We start from the raw sequence: 24,420 nt of genomic DNA, 5'->3' as shown, positions 1-24,420 counted from the left end.
CAGGTGTCTCTCTTACTAGTGAAGTAGCTATAAGTACCATGGAGCAAATAATGGGGATAGAGAAAACTAGAAGAGGACGGAGGGAGGGTATTACATAGATGGCTGGGGAAGGAATATTCCTATTATAGGGGATGGTGCAAAGGCCTTGAGTGAGATATGACAGATGTGTTGGTTAATTGTATGTGTCAACTTAGCTAGGTCATAGTGCCCAGATATTTGTCCAAATGTTATTCTGGATACATCTGTGAATCTGTTTTTTGGATGAGATTAACATTTAAATCAGTGGGCAGATTCCCTCCATAATGTGAATGGGCCTTAGCCAATCAGTTGAAAGCCTTAAGAGAACAAAGAGTGACCTCCTTCATCAAGAAGGAATTCTGCCAGCAGACTGCCTTTGGACTTAACTGCTGCTCTTCCCTGGGGCTCCAATTTGCTTGCTGGTCTACCCTGAAGATTTTGGACTTGCATCTCTACAACTGTATGAGCCAGTTCCTTAAAGTATCTCTCTCTTTCTCTTTCTCCTCCACCTCCATGTATATTTATGTATAAATACATGTGTATATATATGTGTGTGTGTGTATACACACACACACACACACACACGCACACATGTGGGAGTATATATAATGGTTTGTTTTCCTGGAGAACCCTGACTAAAACAGCAGGATTTTTGGTGAATTCAAGAAACAGCAATGAGGCAAGCAAGAGTGACTGGGGCAGAGGGAGTGAGGGAAGAGAACAGTAGAATATGATGTCAGCATTGTCAGCTTTGACTCATAGTCAGGAGATTTTTATCTGTAGGGTGGTGGGTGGATCATTCAGCAAATTGACAACCATTAAATCCACTTACAGTTTCCATTTCCTGAGTTCTATATTGTTTCTTCCTTTAGAATAGTTTTCATGCCTTGATATTTTTATATGATAAAGTACATGTATTATTTCTACATTTAAAACTTCACCAATTAAATCTGGCTCTGAGAAAGATAAAACCACAAACTAACATGTCAAATAAAATTAAATTAAAATTAAGCAAAATAAAGTTGATTGTTTACTTAGCATTGTGTGAATAAACAAAATAAACAAAAGTCCTCCCCACAACACAATTATTTCAATAAACTTCCATCCCCCCCCCCCCCCGTTGCTTTTCTGGCCAGGGGCAAATAGATTCCAAGAAATTTAAATACAAAATATTTCTAAATTAGCCAGTTTTTCACAATTCATTGTTAGCGTTAAGCTTTCAAAATTTTTATTCTTTGGGGTTGACACCAGAAGTTCTAATATTTTTGAGCTCATATGAATTGTGATTTAAATGTTGTTTTTAAAAGGAAAGCCCTCTGGGAAATTTTAACACACATACCCTCAACAGCTAAGTGAATCTAATCCTCCTATATTTTTCATGAATTCCAGCTCTGATCCCTAATAATTGTACTTTATCTTTTTTATTTTTGATTTTACCTACAAAGCTAATGACAATTTATTAGTTTGAAAAAAGAAGAATCTTTTATTGTGTCTAATGTACTAGGTCTCACTTCTGTCATCTGACTTCAATGCTTCCTTTTTGTTCCAGATGAAGTAAACAGCAAAAACAAAATCTTTGATGTGATTAGCAGACAGATCTAGGCTATCATATAAGGTGTGATTCAAGAGAAATGAAATAGCTTTTAAAAAGCATGTTTCTGCTTATACATTCAAATTAACATTTTCTTCTAATCAGTCACCTTTGGAAGGGCCATTTATTTATCCTAATGACACTGTTATTATTCAAAATATTTTTAAAGCTTTTTGTTTGTTTTGTTTTCATTCAGCTTCAGAAACCCATTTATGAGTCACCTAAGAAAATTATTTGTCTCTGTGCATATTATTTTTTAAGAAACACTTATGTATGCTAAATATGATGCAGACATTGTCCTAGGCAGTGTCCTTTCTAAGTGTTCACTAACTTAATTTCTGTAACAACCTCATGAGGTAGTTAATACAATAATGTTAATTTTGTCGGTAAACAAACTGAAGCGTTGTCCAATATTACACACCTAAGAATTTAGGGAATTAGATTGAACTCAGGAAGTCTGGCTCTGTAGTACCTGCTTAATTACTACATTATGTTGCCTTTCACATCTTTTATTTCAAAATTATCAACCGTATTTTTCACAAGGTATAAAATACTTCTGAATATTATTTTTGTCTTTAATGTAAAATGGCTTCTTCAATGGCTCTTCACAGACAAATTAAGGAATTTGAAGCACAAGAACCTGAATCACAAAAAGTTCAATCATCTGTACATTTACTAAGAAAGAAAGATGGAAAAATTCCTGCTAGAAAAATTTTCTGTTTAGTGTTTTGTCAATCAGACAAACAAATATGTGCATAGCCTTCTTTCTTTTAACTTCTGGTGAATTGAGATTTTACTGAGGCAAATGTAGCATCCATTCTCTTAGCCACCAGTTCAAAGCTATCATTCTTGCGTTTAAGATGTGCTGTGTCAGCACTATGTTGACTTTCACTAACTTGGTCTGACCATTGCTCAGTTGATCTTGATAAATCTCTACTAGTGGAGTGATTTTGATAAGCTATAAATCAGTCTTGATGTCTTTTTTCCCCTTAGTCTGTCTTGGTAGACTATAGAAACAAGTTAGCTGAGAAATTTTTTCCAAGTCTAAGTTAAAGAAAGCAGAGAAAAAGAGTAAATTGTTGATGTATATGTGTCTGTGTATATATATATATATATATATATATATATATTTTTTTTTTTTTTTTTTTAACATTGTGATTTCTCCTATTTTATTCTTCTACATACCAGGAATCAAAAATCTAATCCAAAGAAGAGAATTGAATGATAAAATGATAAAATTGATTATAATTGAATGATAAAATTGTTTATAATAGGCTTAAATTAAAAATGTAATGGCTTTTCATAGGAAAACTTATTTCTCACAAGAAGAGTCACTTAAGCAAAATTCTTGTAAAATAGTTTGCTTCACCATTAGAGGTAACCTCCTTCAGGGTAATGATTATGTCTATTTCATCTACTGTTGTACACAGCAACTAATACAGTGCCTGGTACATAATAATAGGTGTTCAATAAATATTTATTGAATGAGTAATGAATGCATTTTTAGGGTTTAATTAATATCCTTTTCCAGGCTGGCAGTGGCAATTCATAGCCTCAGAATGCTCTCATAATTTTCAGGAGTAGACTCAAGTGGCCTCAGCATTAGAGAAGTAAGTGATTTAGAATGCCAGGATTAATCCCAATATCTTGTATTTTAATAAAATGTTAATCTAATCTAGCTGTATAATGTACACTCCTTTTTTAAAAATAAATTTATTTATTTATTTTTGACTGTGTTGGGTCTTGGTAGCTGCGTGTGGGCTTTTCTCCAGTTGCAGCACGTTGTGGTGAGCGGGCTTCTCATTGTGGTGGCTTCTCTTGTTATGGAGCACGGGCTCTAGGCACGCGGGCTTCAGTAGTTGTGACACGCAGGCTCTAGAGCGCAGGCTCAGTAGTTGTGGCGCACGGGCTTAGTTACTCCACAGCATGTGGGATCTTCCCGGACCAGGGATCAAACCCGTGTCCCCTGCGTTGGCAGGCAGGTTCTTAACCACTACGCCACCAGGGAAGCCCTAGTGTACACTCTTGTTGTTTGCTGACACATCCATAAGAATAGTAAAATAGTTTTGTTGCTTCTACTTTTACAACTGATAAAATAGACTCCGGCAATTTAAGACACTGGCTCAAGGATCGTATAGTGACGTCAGAAACCTAAGCAAGGAATCGAGTTTCTTCCCACAGAGTTCAGAAGGGTGTAAATTATTCAGTGACCTGAATTCATCTTTTTGCATCCAAAATGAGGCTACAGAGAAGAGAGAAGAGAGAAAACTCATGACAGCTGGCAAGAAGGGCAAGCAAATTAATTAGCTTATAAAATGTTTATAAGCTCACAAAAATTTCAGGAGTCCCTGTCTTTGGTTCTGCCCCTACTAATTCTACATACAGTTTTTTTGCAGAGCCTAGATCTAATGGTCAGTTCAGATTTATTCAGATTTGTTTATATGTTTTAGATATTTTGAGTTGTGAAGCATATTGAGTTTCTCAAAGAAAGTGGTTATCTAAATCAATGGTATTTGTGAAATGTATTATGAAAAGGCTAATTATAATTTATTATGAAGACTCCCTATGTCTGATGTTCATGAAATAATGTTCTCCTCACAGCAGGCCCTACTTTCATTAACCTTTTCATAGAAGCAGTTATCTCATTCAGAAATCTTATTTCTGAATTATGTGCTCATACCACACACTGACTCCTTCATATCTAGGGGGAAAAGGACCAGTGTGCAGTTGTGGATTGATTTTTCAGGTTTAAACTGTTGAGGGAGGTGGGGAAAGATGAAGAAAAAAAAGGGGAGTAATTTTGCTAATAAAGCTATTGATGCTCTTTTCAAAGTATTATTTTCTGCTTTCTTACGTTTTCCTCCATTCCAAAGACAATGGCATTTTAAAAGAAAAATGTCACAGTAAATTAAAGAGTGACATACCGTGATAGAGTAATCAAGATAAATAATGATGTGTATTTAAAGGGGAGGGAAAAGCCCACAAGGGTCTCTCTCTCTCTTTCTCTGTCCCTTTCTCTCCTTTCTCTAGGCAGTGAGTTAAATCCCTTGATAACTTAAGAACAGAGAAAATACCAAAATTTTCCACCTCTTCCATCATTATTCTACCTCGGTATAAATCTTTCCTCCAGCCAACATTCTATCTTGTTGGAAAGGTCAAATAATTCCTGATTCCACCGTTTTTTTCGAAAAAAACAAAACATATCAGCAAAGTAAAGGTGTATTCCTTTTGCACACTTTCACACAGAAAATTCTAGACAGCCACTACAGTCTTACAGTCTCTTTTTCCTCTGTTTTAAATGCCCTTAGGTTTCCATAATCTTCATGGAAGCAGTAAAGGCAGTGACTACAGATTATGCCAGGCTTTCAGCTTCTGCAGCCCTCTGACCCTTGATGTTGGAGTCATTTAAGTTCCTATGTAAATGGAGCTCTTCACAGAATTTGAAACCCTTGGGTAGGTTAAAAAGAAATCTCTGGGCTATTATTTATTTTCTTTAAGATCAAGTCAGCCAGGCTTTTGGTCTTACATTGATGTTATACACCAGGCCTAGTAGCAGGGCTTTTCATTGGCTATGACCAGGAGCTTACTTTATACATTTCTGATGATTGCTACTCTGCTGTATCAGCAAACAATTGGGTTGTTCCTTAGTTCTTTAGGGAATATTCTAGTTCTACTGAGCCAAAATCCTTCGTTCTCCTGTTCTCCATCCTTCCAGGGATATATTTCCTTTCTTGTTCCTCATCTTCATGGTAGAGTCTTCACTGCTGGCTTTCAGACCCCTCTAAGGCCAATTGCCTAGCAAACTCCTTAAATGGTATCCTCTTGAAGTCCAAGTGCCTATCTTCTGTGGTCTTTCTCAAATACTCTAACCCACCTGATTCCCAGGTCTTGGTCATTATTGACAGGACCATCTTCTTTCCAACGAAGCCCTAGTTAAAATAATACATACCATATAGGCAATACATTTGTACAAATGTTTTAATCATACTCTAAAGTCAAATAATTCTATTTCTGATGCAAGCATCAGCTATGAGCAGTTTTGAAATTGTTTTAAAACACGTCACATTTGTTTGAATAAGTACACACTTAATTTAGGCAATATACATCTTCATATTCTTCCATAAAGCTTTTGAAAAACCATTACAAAAGATATTACAGTGAAATCTGAATTCTGTCACTTAACCACAAAAGTGCCCTGGCTTAATAAATCATGAAGAGAATCAATGAGGCTTGCATTGAATGCCTGAAAGAAAGCTGCAATCATTCATAAGGAGTAACTTTGGATGATTACTAAGTTCTCTAAAGTGGTTGAGATTGCAGAAAACCATAAATGCTTAGTCTAACAATTATCACTATCCCATATACTAGTGGAGCCATTTTGAAAGTGTTTCCGATAAATCCACAAATGCCTTGACTGGAACTGATGTGGAATATTTTTGCAGAACTTTATTGTAACTCTGTTATAAGGGCTGCTGTCTGAATGGAATAGTAATGTTCTTTTGTCAGGAAGATAAATATTTGTAATTGTAGATCTTTTGATCAAATGCCTCTACTCAAGAGAAAAGCAACAAAAGGAATACTGTTACTATGTAGAATAATGTAATGCACATAGAAATATGACAGAATCACAAACTGATTTAATATAGAGTATAGATGATTAAGGACCAGCCATTTAGAGGCTTACTTGTGCCAAGCACTGTGCTGAATCCTGGAGGGAAATAAAGATAAATAGAATTGGTGTCTATCCTCAAATTACTTCAAATATGGAGAGCACTCATAGTAAGAGCACAACATGGCGCAAAGAAGGTATTTCCAGATATAGCCATTCCCATGGTCGTTTATGCTTTTCACTATCAGCATAGGGATTGTGCCTGAGTTTCTAAACAAACTATTGAGATACAGAATAAACAACGACTGCTAATGTTTGAGGCCTTTACAGTTCATTTGAAGAGAAAAATATACAGGCTCACGTAATCCCTATTCAAGGAGGTGGAAGTTGCTTACGTACCAAGACTATATCTTAGCCTAACCACAGCTAGAGGACGTAGAAGGTCTTCATTAACTTGCTGGTGACTGAATGAACCTAAAATAATTATAAATCCTATATGAGAAATTATTACTTTTGTTGTATGGCTTGTGCTCATAAATGTTGAATATGTGCAAATTGATGATATCTTTAGAGACGGAAAATGTTATAAAAAGTTAGCAGAAAGAAGCTGTTGGGTGCGAATAAAGGCCAGTGTGTTGATTGTAATTAAATCATGGATATATAGGCCAGTAATAATTTTAATTGATAGGTTTACAAGGGCAAACTTGATTTGCGCTATGTGTGTACTGTCAAATCAACTGGATGATATGTGGAAACATATTTAATAGAGGACATCATTGTACATCTAATCTGTTCTGAAAAATACCTTATTTTGCAATGTGTTTCAGTACTTGAGACTGTTTGGTCTCAGTTTACTGTAATCCAGAGTGTGGAAAACTGAAGGCATCTGTATCTGCTCCCAGTGATGATTTTTAAAGTTCTCTGAATCATTTTCACATCTTTCTTCACACACCATGGGTAAGAATCCAAGTGCTGAGTATTCTCTGAAGTCAGTGGGAATCTGTTATTAGTTTAGCTTGATATTGGTGTTGCAAAAAATTAGAGTTTTTTTTCCTTATGACTAAGGACCAAGAAAAACAGATGGTTGGGTGAGGAATGTAGAGGTTGTCTGATAAAGCTCTTGCCAACAAGATTCGGTGCTAACATAATATATTCAGTCAATTGGAGCATCTTGATGACACCAGATATAGAAAAGAAAAATGTGTCTGGTTGTCTTTGTAACTTATGTGATGATTGAAAGAAAACTGACTTAACTTGAGCTGAGTGATATTTATTATAGAAGAGAGGTACATATTTTTTAAACAAAACAAAACAAAATGTTACCCTGCTCACACCTCTGACCTTTGTAAGTAACTAATATTTATTTTTTTACTTTTATTTTTATTTTTTATTTTTTTAAAGAAATTCACGTTCTTTTATTTATTTATTTATTTATTTATTTATGACTGTGTTGAGTCTTCGTTTCTTTGCGAGGGCTTTCTCTAGTTGCGGCAAGTGGGGACCACTCTTCATCGCGGTGCACGGGCCTCTCACCATCGCGGCCTCTCTTGTTGCGGAGCACAGGCTCCAGACGCGCAGGCTCAGTAATTGTGGCTCACGGGCCCAGTTGCTCCGTGGCATGTGGGATCTTCCCAGACCAGGGCTCGAACCCGTGTCCCCTGCATTGGCAGGCAGATTCTCAACCACTGCGCCACCAGGGAAGCCCTATTTTTTTTACTTTTAAACCAAAAGCAATTGTTAATAATTTAAAACATTGTTTTGATTCTATGATCAAATTAAACTTATCAGTTATAGGTATAGACTGATTGATCAATAGATAGATGTATAGCTCATGTACAAAAACTATTTCAATTGTTATATGTTAGAAATAATAATCAATTTTAAGTTCAGAAAAAACTTCCTCTTCTGATTGGAGAATATAATACAATATACACCAAAGCAGTTATCCTTACATAATCGTCATTGTACTCCAGTGCAGAGTGGCAATCTCTGCTGCCATTTTTAGCACAAGAGCAAATCTTTAATAGTACTCTCCTGCTATATGCCCCTATTTTTTTCTCCTCCACCTGTTTTTTTGGCCTACATACCAAGACTGCCTTTCTCTTAGGCATCCTGTCTATATCCTCTTTGTATCTGTCTGTCTTCTCATGACTGTGTTCTATGATTATTTTCCTTTACTTTTCATATTTATTTTCCTTATGTCTTGACAGGCACATCCACAGACATTTTTAGTGTTGAGTACATATCTTTGGAACTAAAGCATTTTGTTTCTCAATATTTGGGACTGTAGATGTTGTCTTAGAATAAGAATTAGTCATTCTATTATACTTTCTGATGGGCAATTAGAAGAAAAGTGAAAAACAGGCAGCTCTGTCCAGGGATGAGTATGATCAAGGATGCCTTCAGGAATAGAGGGACATGGAGCATAATGGGCCAGAGAAGCAAATTATCTTTTCCGTACCAGTTTTTATATAATCATGAGATGAGGATCCATATGCTAGATATGGACATACCATAGAATCTTGAAAAAAACTTGGAGTAATGCAAACCTAGATTTTACAGTAACAGAGGCCTGAAATAAAACTCATTTCTTTTCCTTACTGACTATATTCTCTTAAGGCAAGTCGCAGCTACTGTGAACCTGTTTCCTCCTTCCCAAAATGAACACAATAGTACCGTACTTTAACGTTGCTGATGTGCTAGAAACAATGCGTATAAAGACTGTTGTAAGATTGAAATTGTTCTTCTATTTATTTTTATGATTTCCTGTAGATAGTTATTGATCAGAAGAGGTGAGATAAATGACAGTAGTGTGACATTTCCGATGAAGGCCAGACGCTTATTTTAATGCTTATGCTTATTTTTTCATTTTCTCAATATATACTTGATGCACTAAAATAACATCAGAAAAGTGTTCATGCTAGGTTTTGAATTTAACCTTGGCAAGTTTGGTAAATTTTTTTTCACTTTAAATTTTTCGTTTGTCTAAAATTCTGAGCATTTGAGTTCCTTACATGGAAAGCAGTTTCAGAAAATTGCTCCACTAAACCAGTATGTAGCTCTGAGACTTCATTTCTGTAATTATAATAAAAAAAAATAATACTCTTATTCTTGCATAGTGATTTACAGTATGCCAACATCTTTACAGTGGTATAGTGTAATCAGAAGATATATCTACAGTTTTCAGAGAAAAAAAAAATGGAGAAAAAAGCGAATTATTCAAAGCCACAGGGTTTTTGAGTGGAGAATTCAAGACAAACTCCATACTTTATTAAGCTTTTTTCCCCCTATACTGCATAACTTCCTTGTTCCTTGGACTTCTGTAGTCTTTGATTCTGTTTGATAGAGAGGTAACATCCCCTGGATTACTAGATTGGTAGAATAATACTTTCATGTTTATTTCTTGTATGCTAAAACAACATCATGTATGCTTTCTCCACATGAAAGGGACCTTGTTTGAAAATCAGTGGGATGCTAATTTTATACTACTCATAGTTTGCCTTGACATTTGATTGGAAACCAGTCTTTATAGCACTTTTCTGAAACCAGAATTATTTTTCATATGACAGAAAAAAAAGTCATATTTTAAAAGATCACTAAAATCAAAGAAATAAGGAAAAAAATTTTTTTAAAAAGAAATAAAATTCCTTTATTTATTTTCCTTAAGCTATGCTGCTATTTGAAAATAGTAAAATTTACTATGAATATCAACTTTTATAAATTGTTCCAAACTTTTGAAAGCCTCAATTATTTTCATTAAATTTCTGATATCATTTCATGTTTTTATGAAGCATTTGAAAGAATCACTGATCATTGTCTTTGTGTAAACATTTGTCTTTCACTCCTCTTAACAGAAAAACTCCAAAACTGGCCACCTAAGCAAAAATATTTTTAGGGTAACTATATTTTGTCATTATTTTTCCTGAAGCATTAATAGAAATTTCTAAGTAAGAGAAGGGGTATTTGATGTGTTACAAAGTGCTTTTTAAAATGTAAGTATATTGTATGGGGTATTGGTAATTTGCTGCACTGATCTCATTTTTTTCAAAGTTAGCATGTATAATATATTTCACAGGTGTAGGTGAATAATCTTAAACCAATTCACTCATCATGGGAAATGATCTTAGGGACTTTTAAAATCCCATAAAATATAGGAACTTCCATAATATATCCAAAAATGCTCATTTAACTCTTGCTTGAAGATGTCTGTGGTTCTCAATTCTTCAAAGAAAGTCGTTACATTCCTCTTTGAATATGAAAGAATGCCTTCTTTCCATAATCATTAGGGAGCTTTTTCTTATGTTCAACTGAACTTTATCTCCCTGTAATTCCAACTCATTGGTTCCCACTTTCATCTATGGAACTATACAGATTGTTGTATTCTGTTTCTACATGATATTCCTCCAAATATCAAATATTAAATTTCCAGATTTAAAAATTCTTTCTAAAAAATAACACCCAGAACTGAACACAGTGTTCTATATCACCTAACAAATGCAATGGGTGACAGCACTATTCTCTTTTCTATGGACTATGGATACATATTAGTGCTCAAGTCATTGTCCTCCAGCCCCTCTGCTGGTCAAAATTGGGTATATTAACAACTATACTGCTACTCCTTGTCAGTTATTATGTGTCAGATACTACATAGAGCAGTTTGACATATTTATATAGCAACCATGTTAGTTGAGTTATTTTTATTTGTGTGATACAGACAGGGAAACCAGTGCTTCCCAAGGTTATTTAACTACAGAGGAGATTGATTGAAAGCCTGAACTCTTTCATGTCCACTAGACAATATTGCATTCCTGAACTAAAATACTGAGGACTTTATCACATGATCAGTGGTCTCAGATAGGTACTGCTGGCAAGAGTGATTTCCTCGGAAGACTAGATCTGTGCTGTGGCTTTGGGCTAGATGCCTGGCACCTGATCTTCAAGTCTGATTCTCCATTCCTCCCAAATTGTGATTTATGCTTTAGCCTTTTGGAAAAATTGGTTTCGTTTTAATCAGATATTTTTAGGATAACCTTTATAGTATGTCTTTGTTATTATTTCTTAATCAGCCAGAATTTGATTCTGTTTACAACTAAGACTGATAGACTTATCTGAAGGACCTTATGCTGTGATCAAGTTGTATTATATCATGGCACTTTTCTTGTCTTTCTATCCAGTAATCTTATTAAACATGAGGTTAACTTGGTTTGTTCCATGAGAACTACATTCTTTTCTAAGTGCTTACCAACTGTGTTTGATAAGTAAATTCATCTACAATTTTTCTGGGAATTATAATAACAAACAAAATTTATTTTAATTACTTTAATATATCACTTCCCCATTCTGAAAATTGTGAAAGTATGTAGCCATTCTCAGACTTCTGTCAGTAATTACTGACATAATATTGGTAACATTTTATGTATGACGTTTTGACACTTTGATGTCAAAAACTAGTTGTCACATTAATCTGATAAGAAAAATGTATTTTTTTCTGATCGTTTTAAGAAGGAAACAAGTTAAACATCTGCTTGTGTAATCAGTATATCTGACAACAGCCTTGCTCTATCAACACTTTCTCTGACAATGACATTATCTTTTAGTCATTTTCCAAACAATTCTCATTCCCACCCTTATTCCCACCCCTCTTCCCTTCTTGTATTGCCAATCCTACACTTAAACAAAGGCCAAGATAAAGTCTAGTCTTCACCATGAAACTTCACTCTTACCACCTCCATCAATAACTGATTTCTCTGATTTCTAGTAGCCCTAATAATTCATATCATGCTACTTGACACTTGACTTTAAACTGGCTGATATGATTCTCTGGATATATCAAATGTGTCACACTCCACATAGATTGTAAGAACTTTTAAAAGGAAGAAGCTATTGTCTTTTTCCTGCACTATTTCTGCATCTATTTCTTTATGGGAACAATGAGATCCTTAATCTTTACACGTTAGCCATCTATTTCATTAGACTGCTTAATTATGAATTTTTCTGAAGAAGCTACAAACCTATCTTTGTATAAATTCAATGTGTGAAAAATGACTTGCATTGATATACTTTTTGACTATAGTAGTTCTAAAAACTATTTCTTTTTCTTCTTTTTTTCTTCATGAACTAGGAGTGTTTATTTTGGATACATTGTGGAAAAAACCATTTTTTATTTGTTTTTAGATAGTGTAATAGAGATCTTCTAGACTGTCTGCCATGCTCCCAGTGGGGGTCCTGGCAGCTGTGCCTGTTCTGGGTGACTTCATTTTCCTGGATGTAGCTATCTGCAATTGGTTTAGATACCTGGATGGAACAGGAATTTTGGATTAAGAATTCAAAGATACTAGTCAATTTGGGGTCTTTTCTAAACAGAAACTTGCAAACTACAAACGTGCTGGGTAAACATTTTCCCCATGTGAAAGAGGAGCAAGAAAAGACTTCAGGTAAGAGAGTAGAATTTAAGATACTCAGAATGAATCAGATTTGAAAGACTCTGTGATCCTAAACAGTGAGGGAGGAAGGAAAGGAAGAGGGGGATAAAATGAATGAGAAAGATCAGAGGGACTGCAGAGGAATTGCCTTAATTTCTGATATCTTTTTAGTTCTCTCCCCTCCAAGGTGACCTTCACCTGAGGTCCATGAGCTACAGCTTTAGTTTTATCACACATTTTTTTTTTTTTTAAAGCTAACTTAAGTAGTTTTCTGTTACTTGGAAACCAAAGAACTTTAACCCAGACATGCAGCCAGGGATGTAAGATAGGGAGCAGGGGAAGTAAATTTCAAAGTTAAAGGAAGATAATTTAATAGAGTTACGCTTATATTAATATGGTAATAGCTTCTGTTTAATTTGGAAAACTTTTTAGTTTGAATCACAAAGCAAGGGGCTTCAGATCTTTTCCTCTTCTGCAGGTATGAGTGGAACATAGAGGTAATTCAGTACCTGCCCGTAGAGACACACCTGAGGACTGAAATGATGCACAAAGAGACAGTTCCAAAGTTTTAAAGGTGGTTAACATTCTGCAGAGTGAACAGAAAGCAAGGGACTTTATTATATCTAACTGGAGTTATAACAGCATTTAGAATCTGAATTCTGAACAGCTGCAAACCCAGAGTCTGGAAATTATTTTCACTTAGTGTAATGTACTGATATAATGTACAACCTCCCATTCCAACAGAGAACCCACTGGTTCTAGGAGAATATGAGATGTTGAGCTAATCAAGGAGATAATCTAAGCTGAGTCATTAGAAAGAAATGATTCTATAGTTTTGCCAGGAATTTCACTTATTCCTTAGTGAGACATAATCACACTGCATAGAATTAGCAGATTTCCATGAAACTGACTCAAGTTAACTGCATGGTTGATATTCTATTGTAGGAATATAGTCTTTCTCACAGAATTATTTTGGTGTTTTATATATGAGGTTTGTTTTGGTTTTTTTTTTTTGTTCTTTTCAAATACATCTAAGATAAATGACACATAGTTTCCCTTTAAACGATCCTAGAAAGGCAGATATTCCAAAATGTACTCTTACAGAGCAGCCTTTATTAGAGTTTATTCCTATCTAGTTAGTTGTCTCATATTACATATGTAAACCTTTTCTGCTTTCAATTTTAAGAATCCATGAGAGTACTAAAATCAAATAGTTCAGACTGATGTCTTGCTAGTCCTAGAGGAGAATTTTGTCCCTAGACCTGATTCATTGTTTCTTAATCAGGAGAAGTCTGTATATAAAGTAGAATGCAAAGCAATATTCTTACAAATGGCGAAACACTTTTGATTATTAAAATATAGTTATCTGTATGGTTTTGCTCACTCATAATCTCATGGCAACATTTGCTTCTCATTAGTTGGCATTACTGTTATAATGCTTAAGGCTATTCACAGCCCATCTGCACACAGGAATAGTATTGCAGATCACAATTGATGGCAGGAATTAGGCTGTTTTCCATTTTGTACACCTATGCAGTCCATCCAAATTGGATAGAATCTCTAACTCTAATGCTAAAGATTTTTTTCCAAAACTTTATGCTAACTTCATTAACAGTTAATATTACCCCAAAGCATCAATCTTTTTTTAGAGGTTTGGTGAAGGCAGGAATGAATAAACAATAAGATTGTGTTTGTTTTTCTTCCCCTAACTTAATAAAGGCCAGGCATCGTATGTAGCAGTTTAAAGAATCCTTTCTTTGATAAACAAAATAGTTGTATCAGCATATGCAATAGATGATAGAATGGTATCTCAACAAGAGAGGTGGGAGATTTCCTAACTGAAAGATGGATTAAATGAGAAGAATGGGATGCGGATGCAGAAGCTATCAATAATATTATTGCCTTTTAAACCAGGCAAGTGAGGTGTAGAAGGGAGAGGAAGAAAGCCATTTCTCATTTTAAAAGAATGGAGAAGAATACTTAGCCCTAAGCTGAGGATCTGGAACAAAACACGAAATAAACGTTAGATGAAGGAATGAATAAATGAGGAATGGACAAAAATGAATGAATATATGAATGTACTTTCCTAGTCCATTCAGCTAAAAGAAGTGTGTAAGCATTGAATTTCATCTATGTTCAGTGACAAAAGTTTGCACGGAAATTGAACACAATATTAGCAATGGAACTTAAATAAATGCCTTTTATCTATTAATTTATCATAGTTTATCAGCATTTTTCAACGGCTTGTTTTAACATTGTGAGATGAGTGTAAATGAATAAAACACTTCTTCCCTTGAAGAAATTTTCATTATTCTAAAGATATTATGTAATTATATACAAATAATACAATTATAATTGAAGTAATCAAAGAAGAGGAAGGAATGGATGGTCAGAAAGTGAGCTGAGAAATATGGAAACACTGAAATAGTTAAATTTGTACTGTAAACAGACTTGTTTTCTTTAAGTTTTTCAATTCACTTTTAAATACATTTTTTTTCTATTGTAAAAGTAATATGCATTTAATTTAGAAATTTTTCATAAGGTAGACAATGAAGCAAATTAAAAAAACCACTCATAATCTCACCCAACCCATCGATCTTAACACATATGTATACTGACTTTTAAAATATGCATGCTTAGGAAGAATACCACAGCAATATTTAAAACCCCACAACACTTATAATACCCCAAAATTTCAGTAATGTTTACTAAATGGTTAGTAAATTTGATGTAACCAAACAATAAACTACAAGGCAACTATTAAAGGGATGTTTTAAAAGCATATACGGCACTATGGCAAGATCCAGATAACAAATGCACATTATGCTTGCAGTGTCATACATTTATATCTATATTTATATTTCTATCTATATGTGTATTATTTATCTACCTATCTATGACTGAAAAGTCAACACAGAACAGATAATAACTTACTAGAAGTAAAAGGGCATGCTTTCAACCAAAAATTCAGAGAATGAATAAAAAGGAAAGATTATCACTGTTGGTTGAGACTTGAATTAGTGGTCTGGGAAATCAAGTAGAAGAACGTCTCAAAACACAGAGCAAAAATACAAAGAGACAAAAATCATGAAGTGTGGGCTTCCCTGGTGGCGCAGTGGTTGAGAATCTGCCTGCTAATGCAGGGGACACGGGTTCGAGCCCTGGTCTGGGAAGATCCCACATGCCACGGAGCAGCTGGGCCCGTGAGCCACAATTGCTGAGCCTGCGCGTCTGGAGCCTGTGCCCCGCGACGGGAGGGGCCGCGATAGAGAAAGGCCCGCGCACCGCGATGAAGGGCGGTCCCCGCACCGCGATGAAGAGTGGCCCCCGCTTGCCGCAACTGGAGAAAGCCCTCGCACGAACTGAAGACCCAACACAGCCAAAAATAAATAAATAAATAAATAAATAAATAAGAAAATCCTTAAAAAAAAAAAAAAAAAAATCACTAATTTCATTGTTCATTGGCAATCTGTTTCTTAAAAAAAAAAAAAAAAAAAAAAAAAAAAAAAAAAAAATCATGAAGTGGAAGAAAAGAGGCAAGAAGAATAGATATAGAAGACATAACATATGAATAATAGAGGTTTCAGAAGGAGAAAAAAGAACAGATGGAGGAGAGACAGTAATTAAACAAATAAAGAAGAAAATTTCCCTGGTGTGAAGAAACATTTGAGTCTGCAAATTAAAATTGTTCAGTGAATTCCAGGCAGGACTGGTGGAACACAGACCTGGGTATATCCTGGCAAAAATCCTGAACTCTCAAGGTTAAAGAAAAATCCTCTTGTCTGCCATACAGAAGGCTGAAGTTATATACAAAAAAACCTATAATTTTTCATCAGTGACACCAGATATTACAAGAGAATATAGTATTGATTCTTGAGAGAAACAGACAAATCCAAGAATCTTCTTCCCAGGTAAGATAGCTTTCACTTGGCAATGAAATATTGGAGAATATGTAAGACTTCATAAACTATATTAGCCTCATATTTAATATTCAAGCAAAAGTTCTTAGCAAACAAATAAATCAGATCAGTGATCTCAGTGCAAGGAAGAGGAGAAACAATATACTAGTGAGTGGTGGGTAAGGGTGGTAACTAATTATATATAATCAGTCCTAGTTATAGTTTCTTAAAGGAGAAGATACAAACTGCTGTAAAGGAAGTAAAAGTACTAAACAATTACAGCAAAACCCGCTGAATGGGGATGGAGTAGAAGAGGAAGTAAAGTACTTCACATAGTTTCCTCTCTTTGTAGGGTTGTGAGGAAGTAAAAGTATTTTCAAAGTCTTATTTTCTTATTTTTTTCTACGGGGAGAAAAGAGTGTAAGGAGAGAGTTGGTGTGGATAAATTGTTGGTGGTTTTTATACAGTGGCTGAAGATGTATATTTTGTCAGGGGTGCTAGTTAAAGAAATATAATCACCATTGGAAAGCAATCAAGCCAAATCTGTTAGTAGTTATAGCAAGTGTGAATGGGTGACGTTTGTATTGAATGGAGGGTCCTACCTGACTTCCTATGTTATCTGCATTTCTATTTAAAAAGGGGGGAGAAAATAAAATTCTAATTCTAATTCATATTCACTCAGAAATCTTGGGAAGCTATTCTAATTGAGGTCTTAAAGAAAGAATATTTGTTAAGACATTTCTTAGAGCTTTCTGTCCCTTACTTCTCTTAAAAATCCTGCTAAAAACAAATTATTTCTTTACCATCCCATATATACTATCTAAATAAAAATAGAAAATTCAGGAACAAAATATGGTAACTTTCCTTTCAAAAATGAAGTCCTAAGCAAGGATCTCACTCTTCCTATAGAAAATGATCACCAGTGTCCCTTCCTGTAGAGAAATAAAAGAAAGCTCTGGTTTCATCATTTTCACAATAAAGACAATGAAAAATGAAAAAAAAATTCTAATAAGGAACTTTAATATGTTTAACCAAAGTATAAATGTTTCCGTAGATTCCATTTAATTAAATAATTATTGATTCAACAAAGTTTTATTGAGTGACAGTTATGTGCATAGCACTGTGATTGTTTTGGAAACAGAGATAAAGGATATGATCCTTCTCCTTAAGAAATATACACATACACACAAACACACACACACACACACACACCAACACACTATAATCATGTAAAATAGGTGCTAGAAACAATGGTGACTAAATGCAAGCTTTTTAACAAGTAGGTTAGAAAAGTCTTCAGAGAACAAGAACCACTTTGAGAAGAGCTTGAAGGATGAGGAGGAATATTCCCTGGAGTCTACAATGGGAAGAGCATCTGTGAAACCACAGAAGTAGGAATCAGCTTGAGGACACTGAACTTTACTGCATTGTGTACGGAGGTGATATAAGGTTAAAAGGAAGACCTAAGTGAGATGCTATAAGGGAGGTAGAGGCTTGGCTCCAGCCTGCCTGTGGGTCACGCTGAGGGTTTGCACTTTCTTCTGTAAGCAATGGAGAGCGATTGATAAGCATTAATCAAGTTCTTCCTTATTTAGACCTGTGTCTTAGTCCCAGATTCCAATTGTGGATAAACTATTGTGGTATTTTCAGATCTGAACATTAAGATAACTCTTTTTAGTAGTTAGTATTGGTTTTAACCAAAGTAAAGTAATGAGTTAAACTCAGAAATCTGAATTGCAGAGTTTGATATTTGTTCTAATAAAAAGTTTTCAAAAGATATAATACACTTTCTAGTAGCAGTGGACTCTTAATTTGTATAAGCCTCTCTCACTTCTGGAAATAATGCCAAGAGGAAGGAAAACATTTATGACATAGTTTATTTTTTCAGTCTAAGACCCACTTATTTACATATTGAAATGTCTCCAAAATCAGGATGTGTCTTCTAATCAATATTGGTTTACAACTTTAATCTCAGATTTGTTTTTTTCCCTTTTTTCAGCACTGTATAAGATAAGAATGCATCCTCTCAGATTTAGAGGAGTTGCTGTATCTGGTGAGCAGCCTTGATGTATTTAGCCTCTACAGTTCGGAGCGAAGTTTTCACTCAAGTGTAGTCTCTAAAATTTGGTTAGAGAGTGTAGAGTCCACTGTTAACAACTCTACAGGTCTGATTTCTTATATTTTTTCAAACAGAATAATTGTGTATTATTCACATGTGCTAGCTAAAAATTCAGAAAGACTTTTACATTTTTATATTAGATAAATTTAAGAGAAAAACATAAAATTAAATCAAAACATAATTCTTAAAATTGAATGTGAGGGGGCTTCCCTGGTGGTGCAGTGATTAAGAATCCGCCTGCTAATGCAGGGGACATGGGTTGAGCCTTGGTCTGGGAAGATCCCACATGCTGCAGAGTAACTAAGCCCGTGCGCCACAACTACTGGGCCTGTGCTCTAGAGCCCGTGAACCACAACTGCTGAGCCCGCGTGCCACAACTACTGAAGCCCGCACACTTAGAGCCCATGCTCCACAACATGAGAAGCCACTGCAATGAGAAGCCTGCGCACTGCAATGAAAGAGTAGCTCCCGCTCGCCACAACTAGAGAAAGCCTGCGCACAGCAATGAAGACCCAACACAGCCATAAATAAATAAATAAATAAATTTATTAAAAAAAATTGATTGTGGGAATAAGACTACATGAGGGGGAAAAGCGTAAGTAAATATGATATTTTAACCCAATATACAGAATTTTTGGTTTTATTCTGGTAAGTTTCTATAATATATAATGAATCTAAAATGTTCAAAGCACTGTTACCTGCTGGGTGCAAGAAATATAATAAATCATTGCAAAATCGCAAGTTATTAATACCTTTTAGTTGAAAAATTTCACTGCATATTCATACCTCATGAATTGATAATGATTCATCAGCTTGCAAATGTCTCACTTTTTGTGTAAAGTCTATTTGTCAGAAGGGTTAGAAAATAAGCAATATGAAAAAACTAGTTTAAATATTTCAGTAGAATTAAAATAAGCCCAAAGCTAACATTTATGTTTATGTGCACAAAAATCATTGTTGTTTGAGGGTTTTTACAACTTTTTTCTTCTGTTGAAAACACATATTGGCTGACATATCAAGATATATATTTTATAAAATATCTGATTATTCTATTTGATGTCCTGAAAGCTTTAAAGTTTGCCTTTTTTCTTTAACTTACATCTCTTTTAAAGAAAATAACTGTGATCCTCCTATCTCTGTAGGGAAAGTGTCAATGAAGTGCAAATCTGAACTTCTGAAAATGTTTTTTTTACCCGTAAAGCATTTTGTCAGAAGTGATTCCCTCCACAGAGTTCATAAAAGGGGACAGAAACCACAGAAGGGATTATAGATTAGTAAAATATTATTTGTTATCTGTATATGTGTTCAACATTGAATCATTCTATACCTAGACTAGCAATGTTGTTTTATTCCATAACAAACCAGTGACGAGGCAATGACTCTCTTCAAAGAAGAAGCCTTGAGACCTAAGAATCAAATAATTTTGGACCTAAGAGACTCCCTCACCATAAGACTGCCCTCCTGCTAATATACAGTGAAAACATCTTTTAAATTGGTTTAAGTAGAAATACAAGATAATCAGTATACACCATGGAGCCAGGAATGTAATAGGTGCTCAGTAATTATTTGTATAATTAGATAATTTATTAACTCACTTCTGTTTGAAATTATCTCTAGCATATTCTAGCTTATCATAATAATCACAAGAAAAAGAACCATGATAATGAGTGTTTTCACAAGTTTTTTTTTTAAAGCAAATACAATATAATTAACCATAATGTAGCATCAGTTTTATACTTTAATTTACCTGACCACTGTCTACAACCTTTCTGGATTTTTAAATGCTTGATACAATGTAGATCATAGTATGTTATGGAGAGAGAGAGAGAGAATTTTAAGATTAAAAGGATAGAGTAGATATGGCAGGAACACTGTTGGTTTCCTATCCGTTATCTGCTCTCTCTGTTTCTTCCTTTTTATTGGAACATTAGTTCTAGCTTTATAATACTTGGCTATAATAAATATCTAATTCAGGTATTTATGTGTTGACTGTATGTTTCAGATTAGGGATGATGATTGGGCTAAACCAGTTATTTTCAAACCTTAGCATGCATTGCATTCACCAGGGGGACTTGCTAAGATACAGATTGCTGGGTCCTACCCTCCGTGTTTCCTAATTCAGTTCATCAGAAGTGGGGCCTGAGAACTTCCATTTTTAACTAGTTCCCAAAAAGGTGCTGAAGAGAATACAATTTAAGAACCACTAGTCTAAGCCAATAATAGTAATTCCTAGTGCTACACAGATAGATAGTAGAAACCTGAATATTCACACATACTGTTTGATGACCATTGTCCATTCTAATTAGTAATGTCCTGTTCTAATTGGTAGGTGACCAAGCTACACTGGTTGTTAAATATTTAAATATCACTCCCAAATAATTCATTTGTTTCTTTATTGGCTTAGAAAAGTACATGGGATCCAATTCTGTCTAATAGTAATGAGAAGAGGTCATGGGAAGAAAGACACATTTCTGGATCTGGGTGTTGTAATGAGAGATGCGTGGGAAGAAAGACACATTTCTGGATCTGGGTAGTGTCTTCCACCTTCGTGTGATACCTGGAAATATTGGCTACCTTTGGATCAAGAAGGGAGTTAGCTTAAGAAGATAAGCTAATTACTGCAAAAGGCTAAGCAGAGACATGGAAGGAACCTGGGACTTGCTGATATTGTTGAGAGATCTGTTGGGGGAACCACCCAACCTTCATATTTTTTGTTACATGAGATCATGTGTTCTTATTTTTTTAAGCTCCTTTTCATAGAGTTTTTCTTTTCCTTGTAGCCAAAATCATCCTAACTGATACAATGGATTATCCAAATATATGTTAAAAAGTACTGTATCTCTTGACCAGAGAGTAAAATGTGAAAGAAGAAAACAGGAAGATAATTATTAATAAGATTAAAAGTCATTAGTTTCAAATAAGTGTACACGCATTCAATAGGAAAAAAATCCACTTAATCATTTAATGATTGCAAATACTATGTGATTTATTTTAATTTGTATTTTCAGAAAAATTCTAACAAAGAATAATAGATGTGATCATCGTCTTTTTGAAAGACTAGGTGAACTTGTAAAATAGTAGTTTTTTATTTAAATCAGACTTTAATTTGTCAAAAATATCCCCTACTGCTAATTATTTTGGGGTAAGATGAATTTAGGGAAATAAATATCACCTCTTGGAAATCAGTATTATTTTTGATATTTCATAATTTGAACAAAAATCAGTTACTTCTATTGCTAACATTTAAAAATATTACTTATAGATTCCTCTATATTAGAAACTTGCCTCTTTTTTTTCCCCATTACCACTCATGTATAGTTTTAATATTTCTGGGCAGGAGGTATCAGGTTTCACACTGACTACTATCTGTCATTGAAAAATGATCCTGGCAAAATTAAAGAATAGATGCAGGGCTGACCTGGAAACAATGGGACTTTTAAGGTACAAGAAAGCTAGTAAGCCCAGTTGATTGACATACAGTACCAAGACCGCCATATTTCATCCTGAGTAGAAATAATGCCTCTACTCTTGCCCTCCTGAGTTCACAACCAATTGAAATGTAGATATGGATCAAACATTTGGAGATCAAGCTTATATTTATAGTTACTGCTAATAAAGTTGATTGAAGAACATGGTTTTGAATCAACAGGGAAAGTGGGCTAACTCCCGTAAATTCAGCAGATTCATTTACCCAGTTATTGACCCAGCTGGACAACCATATCCTGCCCCAAAGGAACAGGCAAAATGCAGCCTCTTCACAGGAAGGCAAATGTGGAAAGAGATCAGGATACAAAGGAAGTTTCTTCTGCCACAGTCATTCATCAGATAGGCCATTCCTCCCCGGGGGGGAATGAGTGAGGGCATGGTGCAGCTGGAAATATTTCTTCCATTACTTTTTTCCAGTTGGGCAATGGAGTAAAATTTTGCTGTCCTCTGTATGTGCAGGAGGAATAATGAATAAGTTACCTGCTCTGTACCCCTATCCAATACTTTGTAGTTTCCTGTCTCTTATTAGAGACAATTAGGTTTTTAGTCAATCAAAAACATGACTGGTCCCATAGCAAGAGAAATCAGCAGTTCAGCAGGTTTCTCCATGATATCTAGTACTGCTCTTTTGGGGGGAGTATTTTTCTGGGGACACTAGTGTTCAGTTTACCTTTCATCACAAGGAAGTTCTAAAATAGGTCATAAAAAGGCATTAATATAATTAACTCCAAGTCACAAACTGTATTCCTTATTCTAATCCACATCTCAGATTGTTCCCTAGTACCTTGCACATAAGAACTTATCAGAGGTTTTGCAACACAAATGTCAAACACATCAAGATGCCCATGATTTGAATTAAATTCTGAGAAAGAAATTAAGAACCCAAAATGTAATTTTCTTTCCTTAGAAAGTGAGAGTAAAATGTTATCAAAGTCCAAAGTAATTAATTACAGATTAAAAAAAAATAAAGTCTGAAAAAATTCCCCAATTGATTGTTCTGCTCTGTCTCAGCCAGAAATGGATTTATTTTTTTGAAACCTGAGTAGGTTTGGGGTTCTTCCAGAGTGAGCTCTCTCTAAACAGACTAGGTGCAGTTTCTTCAGTACTTTCAAAATTTGAATTAATCTAACCCAAATTTCACAGACGTTCTTTAATTTTTTAGTAATTGGATAAGTTAGGTGCACAGTACAAACCCCTATCATAAATTTTAGAAATGCAAGTCACTCCCCAGTTGCTAGAGTCTTGTCCTAGGCAAAAATAATGTTCCCAGATGCAGTACTACATGTTAACCAGACAGTTGATGTTCATCCTGCAGAAAAGCACAAGCGGGTCTTAGTGATATGTGTGGGAAGGATCAAGCCACAAAAGTTTTTTAAGGGTCAACCTCACTGGTCAGCCTGTCACAGTTGTCCAGAGATCATAACTTAAGAACTAAAACTCATTTAGGAATAAATATCTTTAAAAAAAAAGACTATTTATGACACTACAGTTACCTTATTTAATGTTTCCTTGGGGAAAAATTACCTTTGTATATTGTGTTTACTCTCTGAGTGTGGTCACTGAGACACTCTTACTTTTTTTGCAAAGTTGAGTAATTTGTAATTTGACAACTCTAGTTACCAGGACTTACTTGATATGCCTTCCTGGCCAACATATTCAAAATATCTTAATTTCTGTTTCCCATTGGCTCTGTGTCTGGTACTTGGTCATTTCAGTCTCCTCTTTGAGATCTTTCCTTTTCTTTCTGTTTCATAACTTTGCCCCCCATTCATTTTTTTCATTCATAGTAATAACTAAAACAGCTACCCCCTGTTTTATCGCATCTTTACCAGCACTTAAACCCAGGAACATCTTTAGCATTTCTTATTTATTTCAGCCTTGTCCTTTAAGATTATGACCTTTCTTTTAAAAAAAATCTCTTTTTAATCTTCTTTCCTCTGATATTTTTACTATTCTCACATCACTCCTGGCCTGAGAGTTGTTCCAATACATATTTTTAAAACCAATCCAGTTACCATTTGAATACCTAAGCAAATCTGTTTGATAGAAACTGAGGTTTCCAAAACAGGTCTATGTAATTGCTTTATTCATGTTTTAGTGTACAATAACTTCATTAAGCTAGTTCCTTCCTCAAAGAAGACCAAGTACTGTATTCTCCATATCAGGTCTTCATAATGAGGTATGTGAACTCCATTCTAAGTGCCCATAAAACTGCATTAACCCACTGTGGACAATCCCATGTCAACTGAACTAATTTAGGTGAAAGCCTAAATAAA

This window comes from Balaenoptera acutorostrata, chromosome 8 (genome assembly GCF_949987535.1).
Source record: "Balaenoptera acutorostrata chromosome 8, mBalAcu1.1, whole genome shotgun sequence".
NCBI classification, from domain to species: Eukaryota; Metazoa; Chordata; class Mammalia; order Artiodactyla; family Balaenopteridae; genus Balaenoptera; species Balaenoptera acutorostrata.
This window is presented reverse-complemented; position numbering follows the sequence as displayed.